Raw genomic sequence first — 11,552 nt, forward strand, 5'->3', positions numbered from 1 at the left:
GCAGAGACGTTGCGTCTTCCATAGAGATATGGTGTGTTTTAATGAGCAACAACATGAGGATGGAGTAGTGGAATAGTTTTGGAGCTATCATTGCCAAAACTATGAGGCATGTGTTATCGCCATAAATTAACAGGGTTAATTAATGGGCCATGAGCAAGTTGGGCTTAGTGTAGAAATTAAAGAAGGCTTGTGAATCGGCTCCTGCGCGAGCATTTGGGCCATGTGGGCCATGTATCTTTAGATTTAATTCAGTTTAAGTCAGAGATAGAGTCTGATATGGACGTGTTGGTTTAGATTGCTTTCCAAGTCTACGGACTATAAATATGTACCCTATGATATTCGTGAAAAGAGGACATCATCGACAACAAACCTCGGCGCACCGCCACCCCTAATTCTAGGGTTTCATTCAAGTAAGCGCCATGCTGCCTTGATCGCTTCTCGCGATCAAGGCAGCATTATTCTTGCTTTTACCTTTGGTATTACTCATGCTAAAGCATTTTTTATGGCAAGTAATGCTAGTTATCCTGATGTTTACAGCATGTTTTTAGTAGATTTATTATGCGCCTATTTGTTTATCATCTACGAATATCACATTATTTCTGTACGATTATGTTTTCAATCTTATGCTAATTCTTTGTAGCAAAAATGGCCTCTCATGCCATATAATGTTTTGGTGATTGATATAGACAACACAACACTTGGACAAATATGATTGTTAAGATGACCACTCTCAAGCCTTTAGGTTCAAGTGATGACAAAGAGAAGATAGGCGTAGCTAGGCCTGAAGGGCCGCCCCTACGGTGGTTCCAAGTCGAAAAGATCAAGACGGAGACAATTTGCTATCACCGGTTAAACCGATGATGAGCAAATTGCACTCATCGGTGCAATGAACTCAGCACCGGATTAACCGACGTTGGGTGTTTTACACTCACCAGTGTAATGGACTTGGAGGCAGAAGAAGCAGCAGAAGTTTTACAGACACCGGTTAAACCGACGATCAAGGCAAAATGAGCGTCGGTGCAGTTGTCTAGAGACTCCATTTTTCGGGGGGTTTCTGAGCTTGCACTCACCGGTTGAACCGATGTTAGTTTTGAGAGCGTCGGTCGATTGATCAAGTAGCCGTTGGAGCAGTAACGGCTAGTTGCTGGGAAAATACACTCACCGGTTAAACCGGTGATGACAAAAACTGGAGCGTCGGTTTAACCGGCGTTAAGAAATTTTGTCAGCCTTTCCCAACGGCTCTTTTGGGGTGTGTAGGCTATATATACCCCCAAGGCCGGGTCATTTGAGGTTGCTGGAGACTAAGGAAGCATAAAACACTTGAAGAACACCTCCAATCACCATAGAGCTTCATTGTACATCATATAGGCTTAAGCACACTTGTGAGAGTGCTTAGTACTTGTAATAGGGATTAGTTCTTGCGAGAGCGCCCTTGAGAGAAGTCTTGCTGCGGCAAGCAATCATTGTACTCGTCGTGTGACCCTCCCGACTTGGTGTGGAGCGGCAACGACACTTTGTGCGGGGAAGGAGACCCCTCTTGGTGAGAAGCTCCGATAGTGAAGACGGTGCCGTTGGTGACCCTTCGAGAGAGACGGTGGCGGTGGCCTTGTCTTGGTGACTTGGGGTCACTTAGCCTTTGCTTGCCGGGAGCTTTGGTGGCGAACGCAAGATGGTGATCAAGCGAAGAGACTTGGCATCACACTTGTTCGTGTTGGACAAGTGGCCGTGGACGTAGGGAAGGACTTGGTGTCCTAACCGAACCACGTTAAATCGTGTGTCTTGGTGTCTTCACGGGAGTTTGCATATTCTCTCCCTTACCTCTTTACTTACCGTATTACGTTTCCGCATTTACTCTATCTTGTGTGCCTTTACTTTCCTAGTTAGTTTGATTAGGATTGGCTATAGGTTGCAAGTCTTTTAGGGGTAAGTAGAGAGTAGCATAGATAAACCTTAGTCATAACTAGCATGTGTAGGACGTGTTAGATTTATCTTATGCAAATAGATTGAGCCCTAGGATAGAAAGCGATTAGCGACCCTATTCACCCCCTCCCCCTCTAGGGTCGGACACCACGGTGATCCTTACAATTGGTATCAGAGCTTCGTCTTATACCTCTTACGAGGATTAGCCAATTCTATTGGTAAATTTGTGAGAAAGCTCGTAGGAGACCCGTCGACTTCACCGTCGAGTGAGTATAATGTCCGGGGAAGGGATGAGTACCGATAGGGCTCCGTTTTTCGATGGCACGAGTTTTCCACTATGGAAAGTGCTTATGCAAGCACATCTCTAAGCCCGTGGGTTTGATGTTTGGCGTGTCACCGAATTAGGCATGAAAATGAGAATAAGGCCGAGAGACAATATGATGCCATTGCAAAATCAATTCTATTGTCTTCTCTATGTGATAGTGTGTTTAATCGTGTATTTGCAAATGAAAATGCTCATAAGCTATGGAAGCAAATTGTCGAGAATCATGAGGGTACAAAGGATGTTGCCAATCAAAAATATCATATTCTCGGCGAGGAGCTAAGTAGCTTTAAGCAACTTCCCAATGAAAATGCTCATGACATGTACTCACGATTAAATACTCTTATCAATGAAATCAATGCCTTAGGTCTCAATCAAGTTAAAGATGAAGAAATTAACCGCAAGATCCTACGAAGCCTTCGCAAGCCCGATTATGACATCATCAACACACTCTTGCAAAAGGAAGACTTGGTCAAGCTTACACCCAACCAAGTCATAAATCAAATCATTGCCCATGAATATAGTATGGGGATGACAAAGAAGAAAGAGCAAGAGTCCACCTCTTCTTCAAGCAAAAAGAGTCTCGCCGCCAAGCACTCATGCAAGCACCAACCAAGGCGACAAGACTCATCAAGCTCAAGTGAAGAAGAAGAGGATGAGAGTGATGATGAATCAAGCTCAAGCAATGAAGAATATCCAAGGGCCGTGCTATATCATCACCGCAAGATTGCTGGGCATGTACATGAGCTCTATGAGCTTGGGTACAAAACACTCATTAGATGGAGTGCGGTTGGGATGGAGAAGATGGCGAAGAAAAAGAACAAGTCAAGACCTTAAGCTCTCTCCGTCATCTACAAGCCCAAAAAAAGTGGTGAAAGCTCAAGTCACAAGAAAAATTCCAAGAGCTCCACCACCCATCGCCCTCGGAGATTATCACCACCTCCCATGTGTCTTATGGCCCTAGGTATCAACGATGTAAGTGATTACTCCTCCAATAATGAATCTGATGTTGAAACCGATGAAATTAGTGAGATGATGACACTTCTCCATAATCAACAAGAATATCTCAGTAAACAAAATGAAGAAATCAAAACTCTCAAGGCTAAAGAAAAACTTCATGCTTCATTTGTCTCAAGATATGAGAACTTGCTAAACAAATACAATTTGTTAGACAAAGAGTATGAAGAGCTTAAAATGAAATATGAGAGCCTTGAATCTAAAAGTGAATCATCATCGGATAAATCTTTTCCTTGCAATATTCCTTGTGCTATTCCCATTGTCAAGGTAGATGCGTCTACCTCTTGTGATCTAACCCCTTGCAATGAGGATGTGATTGTAGAAACATGTGATGATCTCATTGCTAAGGAAAATGATGAGCTTAAACAAGAGGTAGAAAGGCTAATGGCGGACTTGAGGCGGCTCAAAGGAAAGTACACTCAAGAGCAAGTCCAACCTTCTCAAGATAACATCTCTGCGGGCGTGAAGAAGCTTGAGAAGGGAGAAACCGTGACTTGCTTCAAGTGTTGCAAAAAAGGCCACAAGTCCTACCAATGCAAGGAGAAAGAGGGCAAAGCAAAGGGCAAAGAAAATGGCAAGCCCAAGAACTTGAACAAGAGCAAGAAGGGACACAAGAAGGCTAAGGAGATCAAGAAAAACACATCTCCATACTTGAAATATTCATACATGTACACCAAGCCCACCCACAAGAACAAGCAAAAGAGTAACCACTACATACTTGAAAAGAAGAAGAATGGCAAGGTGGTGGCTCATGTCATGGGGTGGAGAACATATAGATGGAACCGGCCTATTTGGGTGCCCAAGGATATTATTCATATCATGGATGGCTCTCAAAAGGTTTGGGTCTCTAAGACTTAAACACCAAACAAGTTCACGGGGAATTTGGAGGCTTGGCAAGGTTTGGGATGCATGAGTAGGGATGCATCATGCAAAGTTGAATTAAAGCCAAGTTGTGGATTAAAGATTAGTGACACAAATTCTCCTCCCCTACATATGAGGTAATGAGCAAGGTAAAAGGATGATCTCATTTCATTTGATATCATTCATGCATCATTGTAGCTCAATGCCTCTCTAGGATTGCATGATCTTATCTTTAAGATTGGTATCTTTCAATTGACATGCCTTCCAAGACTATCATATGGTAGGTTGTTTTAGTACTAACTTCTTATCTAGTGCAACCTACATGGGCGAAAACCGTTGCTTCTCCATGACACATATTTTCGAAAGAAAATACCAAAGTCTACAATTGGTATCAATCCTATTTTTGGTATTCATTTGGTGTCATGTTTTCAAGTTGTAGAGTTTGATCCCCATTATGTGAAATACAAGTGCATACATTTGTTTAAAGTGATTCAAACACTAATGCACACATTTAGGGGGAACTAACTCTATAGCTTGTGTTTTTGTGACTAACATGCTTTCAAAGTGATATTTGTTATAGTCACACTCCCTTAGTCCATATGGTAATGCACTCAATCCTTCGGTATCAAGATGATGCACATTGCAATTAACCTTACAATTGGTATCAATTGATCAAGAAAGATTGGACAAGGGAAGAAGACCAAGCCACAACTCCCAAGGGTTAAAGAGATAAATGATATAGGGAGGCATGGCTAGGTAAAACACTCTATCACTAGTAAAATTCTTTTGCTACTAATGCTCTTTGTTGCTGGTGGTTATGAAGCTTTTAGGTGTTTGATGACAAAGGGGGAGAAATGTACCCTAAAAGCAAGCAAATAGTTTGGAGTAAATGATGCCATTAGCAAGGGGGAGGAATGGAAAATGCAATGCAAAAGGATGCATGGTGATAGGGGGAGGTACTTAGTCAATGTGGGGGAGAAGTGCAATTTGATGATCCCATGGACTAAGGTACAAAATTTTTCATTGCTCATATGATTCAAACCACACACAAGCCATTGTTCTACAATTAGTATCAATTTCAAATACCGGTGGCTTTTAAAATGAGTATTGAAATGTCATCCGAGCAAGCTAAGTATTTTCTAACTTTTCAAATTGGTATCAATTTCATATTCTTGCAATTCATTTTACTTGCTTTAGTTGTGTTATCATCAATCACCAAAAAGGGAGAGATTGTAGCGAAAATAGCCTCTCATGCCATATTTCAATATAATGTTTTGGTGATTGATATAGACAACACAACACTTGGACTAATATGATTGTTAAGATGACCATTCTCAGGCTTTTAGGTTCAATTGATGACAAAGAGAAGATAGGCGTAGCTAGGCCCGAAGGGCCGCCCCTACGGTGGTTCCAAGTTGAAAAGATCAAAACGGAGACAATTTGCTATCACCGGTTAAACCGATGAAGAGCAAATTGCACTCATCGGTGCAATGAACTCAGCACCGGATTAACCGACGTTAGGTGTAAGACTTGGTGTCGAGCGGCAACGACACTTTGTGCGGGGAAAGATATCCCTCTTGGTGAAAAGCTCCGATAGTGAAGACGGTGCCGTTGGTGACGCTTCGAGAGAGACGTTGGCGGTGGCCTTGTCTTGGTGACTTGGGGTCACTTAGCCTTTGCTTGCCGGGAACTTTGGTGGCGAACGCAAGACGGTGATCAAGCGAAGAGACTTGGCATCACACTTGTTCGTGTTGGACAAGTGGCCGTGGACGTAGGGAAGGACTTGGTGTCCTAACCGAACCACGTTAAATTGTGTGTCTTGGTGTCTTCACGGGAGTTTGCATATTCTCTCCCTTACCTCTTTACTTACCGTATTACGTTTCCGCATTTACTCTATCTTGTGTGCCTTTACTTTCCTAGTTAGTTTGATTAGGATTGGCTATAGGTTGTAAGTCTTTTAGGGATAAGTAGAGAGTAGCATAGATAAACCTTAGTCATAACTAGCATGTGTAGGACGTGTTATTGGAGTGGTATGGATCCAACTGACCCTTTATCTTATGCAAATAGATTGAGCCCTAGGATAGAAAGCGATTAGCGACCCTATTCACCCCCTCCCCCTCTAGGGTCGGACACCCCGGTGATCCTTACATTCTTGCTATGCGGAATTAGTCGTGCAGGGATAACACCTTGTTTCGTTCCATTTAGTAGATCCGATCCGTTACAATTTGTTCTTATTCTATAAGAATTGGTTGAATATCTGCTAGATTAGGCCTTGCAAACGGATTGGATGTTCCGGCGACGTATTAAATGTTTTGCTTTAGTCTTAGTGGGGATTGTTCCGGGAATCGGCTCTTGCTAGTTCTTAGACCTCCATTCTGGAAAAGGTTTAGCCATCTATTATGTTCGTTAGGCCTAATTACGTGTAGGATGTTCCGATCTAGTAGTGAGGCTTTTACCGTCGTAGATTGGATTAACTAGATTTAACAGAAGCAAGTTTTTTACAGTTTTTTGCTTTATCTATCAATATCCGGATATACAGATTTAACTGACACCGGGGCTCGATCGGCTCTTTAAAGCCGATGCAAGAGTCGTTCCAGGGAGCCGACTATGGCTCGGACTAATGTTTACACATGTCTTTGCATGCAGGCAAATCACTAAAACACGTTTGCACCTTCCTAATCAGGTATAGGTCAGGTGGCACGCCCTGCGACCCTCGAAGGGAAAGGCGTGTGCCAGATCTTGGGCCGTTGACCGAGGGACCGGTGCCAGCCAGCGCCCCGGCAGCCTCCCGGCTCCTCATGTTTGCTGTCGCTACTCGCCGGTGGGTTTTGACAGACAACAGAAGTATGTCCACTCGCCGGGCGGATCAAGTACTTATGCTTACCGATTACCATATATCTTGGCATGTGGCTAGTACGTTCAAACGCTTAACCACCGCTACCACACACTGCGGCATTAACCAGTTTCTCTAAATAGGCGGGGCATCTACAAGTAACATCGCCCCGTCTGTAGACTTTATGATTGCAGCATGTAGTAACAAACATCTCCTATATTGCTCGCGAGTGATAGGGAATCACTCGACTTTTACCGAGAAACAAGCTTAGCCATCAAGCGATCTTAACATCTAGTAAGCATCACAAATAGAAACCTAGGATCATGCGACAAGTTTTCAAACAATTTCTATCACCTTAATGCACAAACAATCGAATCCATAAATTGCATAATAGTTAGAATTAGGGTCATGCTCCGGAGCTTGCCTTCTTGCTCGGGTTCGGGCCCCGGGTTCTCCGAATGTTGGTTCGGGTCTTCGACGGCCTCGGTCCAGTTGACGCGGGCTTCACGGGTCTCCTCCTCGCTGGCCGGCACTAATTTGTAGTTGTCGTCGGCGAATTCGGTTGGTTCTACACGAATGCGGATTGTCGGAACCCTATAGCAGGGATACCCACTCCTACCGCAGCAAGGCAGGACTCGCGTAGTCATCCGTAACTACGCCATAAGGGGCGGAGCAGTCGGGCCCCACGGGTCAGGCTCCTACCTCACCGAACCAGCGACCCGGACCCGCTCCCCGCTCTGGGACGGGTCCGAAGACGCCACGTGTCCCTTAGGAGGGGAAGCTCCGAGCCAACAGCAGAGGGCTCGGACCCCCCGTAGGGGTCCGGGACCTCCCCGCGTCCGTCCGGACCTCCCACGCGCGTAGAACCAACATACCGCCGGGGTGGGGTCCGGGGGCACCACGTGTCCCGCGGGCACGGGCGCGTGTCTTCCGCTGGAAGACTCGCCCACCCACTGCATTCAACGCGGGTGGTTGAGGCGTGCTCTGCCACCACGGCACGCGGGGCAGCCTTTGTCAGGCCTGACTGTAGACCGCATATTACCGAGGTACACAGTGCAGCCGCATGCGCCGCATGCGCTGCATTCGCGCAGAGCCCGTCTGCCGCATTAAATGGATACGACGGCACGGCAGTTTTCCATCATACCACCTACGCCGCAAGCTACACGGCCAGTTCAGCTACACTGCAGGCAACGCTGCAAGCTACACCCTGGCGCCGTTTCGACAAAATAGGGCATGGATATGCTGGACGGAGGAATCCCGCGGGCAGAGCAAGGAAATCCAGGAATGAGATCTCCTTCGCCTGCAACGCCATGATGCATGAACAGTATGTTATTTTATACTACATCGATTGGGCCCACCTGTCGGGGACCCAACGGCCATGTACGCGCCTCCCTTGAGATATAAAAGGGAGGCGCTCGCTGCACACACAAGACTCTTCAAGCCCTCACAAGCTCCCTCGGACTCTCTCGAGACGAAGTGAACACAAGCAATACAACACACACTGGATCTATGGCCGCTGTTAGCCGCTTCATATCGAGGTTGGCTGAGAGGGCCCTCCCCTTCTTCAAACTATTGAGGAGGCCCGGTCCATTCTCTTGGACTGAAGAGGCTGAACAAGCCTTCCAGGAGCTGAAGCAGCACCTCACCTCACTGCCAGTATTGGTGACTCCAGAGCCAGGTGAGACGTTGTTTTTGTATCTTGCTGCGTCTGCAGAGGCGGTCAGCAAGGTGCTAGTCACCGAGAGGACGGAGCAAGCTCACCACGAGGACACCAGGGTCCCCCCCCCCCCGGCCAAGCATGGTGAGCCGGACCCCGGGCATGGGGGTCCGGCAGCCACTCCTCTGTCTGAAGGTCCGGACCCCGGACAAGGGGGTCCGGAGGAGCCTCGTCCCAGTGGGAACCCAGAACCGCTGGGGCCCAAGGACCTGACATGGTGGACAAGGGCGAGTCGGACCCGGTCGCCAGGGTCCGGACCATCCAAAAGCCAGTCTACTACGTCAGCGAAGTCCTCCACGAGGCAAAGACTAGGTATCTTGAGGCGCATAAGCTTATCTATGCCATACTTATTGCATCCAGGAAACTGCGCCACTACTTTCAGGCACACCGGGTTGTCGTAATGACCTCTTACCCGCTAAGAGCGATCCTGCACAACTCCAACGCCACGGGCAACATCGCCAAGTGGGCTGCAGAGTTGGCTGAGTTCCAGCTGGACTTCCAGCCGCGCCATGCAGTTAAAAGCCAGATCCTGGCTGATTTCATAGCAGAATGGACTCCTTCCCCAAGCAATTCTGGGGGTCCGGACCTCAACGCCGGACCCCCGGAGCCGAAAGTCAGGACGCCAGTCTTCACCGAGCCCCACTGGACACTCTTCTTCGACAGGTCCGTCCGCAAGTAATGGGCTGGAGCTGGTGTGGTCCTCATCGACCCAAATGGAGATCAGCTGAAGTACATGGTGCACCTTGAGTTCAAGGCCACCAACAACAAGGCGGAGTACGAAGCTTTGATCTTTGGCCTGACACAAGCTCTGTCTCTGGGGTCCGACAGCTTCTGGTGAAGGGAGATTCTCAGCTAATCATCAAGCAGGTCCGAGGGAATTGCAGCTGCAACAATCCCCAGCTCGCGGCATACCTCATCCACGTGAGGAAGCTCGAGAAGGACTTCGACGCCTTGGAACTGCAACATGTTCCCCGCGAATTCAACTCAGCAGCAAATGATCTCTCCGCGAGAGCATCTACCTGGGCATCCGTGCCCGAGGGCGTCTTCGAAAGACGGTTGCTGAGACCTACCGCCCAGCCTGCCGAACTGGGTGAAGGGGATCAAGCTAGCACCTCGAGGCTAGCGGTCCCGACGGCATTCCACCTGTGGTGCCCGCCCTGTGTTGTGTGCTCTGTTTAGGATTCTGGAGACCTCATAGAGCCACTCCCACCTGCTCAGGGAGCTCCCGATGCATGGATCTCCGAGATACAGGACTACCTAAAAGACAATATCCATCCTGATGACGATGCGTCCGCTGAGCGCATAGTACGATTGGCTAAACGCTACGCGGTGGTCGAAGGGGATCTCTACCGCCGTGACGCCAATGGTATCCTCATGCGGTGCATTTCCGAGGGAGAGGACCGCGAGTTGCTCGCGGAGATCCATGGAGGCGAGTGTGGAAGTCATTCCTCATCTCGCACGCTTGTTGGTAAGGCCTTTCGGCATGGCTTCTACTGGCCGACAACACTCCAGGATGCGGCTGGGCTGGTAAAGTCCTGCAAAGCATGCCAGTTCCGTGCAAAGCAAATACACACACCGGCTCAAGGAATGCAAATGATCCCGCCCTCATGGCCATTCGCCGTATGGGGCGTGGATATCTTGGGGCCGTTCCCCCGGGCCGTCGGCGGGTACCGGTTCCTCTACGTCGCCATTGACAAATTCACAAAATGACTGGAGGTTACCCCTGTGGTGAACATCACCAAAAAATCAGCAGTCGCATTCCTCAAGTCCATTGTGTGCAGATTTGGCGTCCCAAACCGCATCATCGCGGACAACGGGATCCAATTCAAAAGCAAACTCTTCCAAGTGTACTGCGAGGACATCGGCATCCAGCGATGCTTTGCGTCCGTGGCACATCCCCGCAGCAATGGACAGGTCGAGAGAGCGAATGCAGAGATCCTCAGGGGACTCAAGACCCGCACTTACAACTGCTTGAAGAAGCATGGTGCCAAATGGGTTGACGACCTTCCGTGCATACTATGGGGCAACCGGACCACACCCAGCCGAGCCACCAGGGAGACCCCATTCTTCCCGGTCTACGGGGCTGAAGCATGCCTTCCCCCGGAAATTCACCTGGGCTCACCACGGGTCCAGGCTTTTGACGAATCCATGCAGGAACAGCTGCGGCGTGACGATGTGGACTTCGTTGACGAACGAAGGTGGCGAGCAGCAATCCGAAATGCACGCTACAACCAGGCGCTCAGGCGCTATCACCAACGGTTCGTGCACAGTAGGGAGCTCCGGGCTGGCAACCTCGTCCTAAGGCGGATCCTGAACCGAGCAGGGCTCCACAAACTCTCCCCCAGCTGGGAGGGGCCCTTTAAGGTCACAGAAGTATGCCGGCCCGGGTGTGTTCGCCTTGCCATAGAAGATGGGGTGCCGCTAACGAACCCATGGAATATAGAGCATCTGCGTAAATTTTACACTTAGGTAGAGCAGGGAAATGAATTTTTCCTTTGTAAAAAATAGAATTAGCGTGCAGCCCAGAGATGTGGGGGTCCGGCCTCGTAAACCCGGCCTCTGGCATCCATCGCACCATCGGCTAGCATTAACGCGCGGCCCAGAGCAGTAGAGGTCCGCCCTCATAAACCCGGCCTCTGGCATCCATCGCGCAAGCCATGTATATCAAGTTGCAAAGGAAAGATTTCCTCCCAGTTCTGTCTTTGTGTCAAATTTTATTTCGCATTTCGATTCTCGAGCTTTTCCCTTTCTAACTCCCGCGCGGACTTCCACTCTTGTCGCTACAGCTAAGATCTGTATTGAGTTGCTGGACTGTCGTACAGGTCCGGACCCCCTTTGCTGCTGGGACAGGGATCTGAACCCCTAGGGACCCACTCTGGAGA

The sequence above is a fragment of the Panicum virgatum genome, chromosome 7N, assembly GCF_016808335.1.
Source record: "Panicum virgatum strain AP13 chromosome 7N, P.virgatum_v5, whole genome shotgun sequence".
Taxonomy (NCBI): Eukaryota; Viridiplantae; Streptophyta; class Magnoliopsida; order Poales; family Poaceae; genus Panicum; species Panicum virgatum.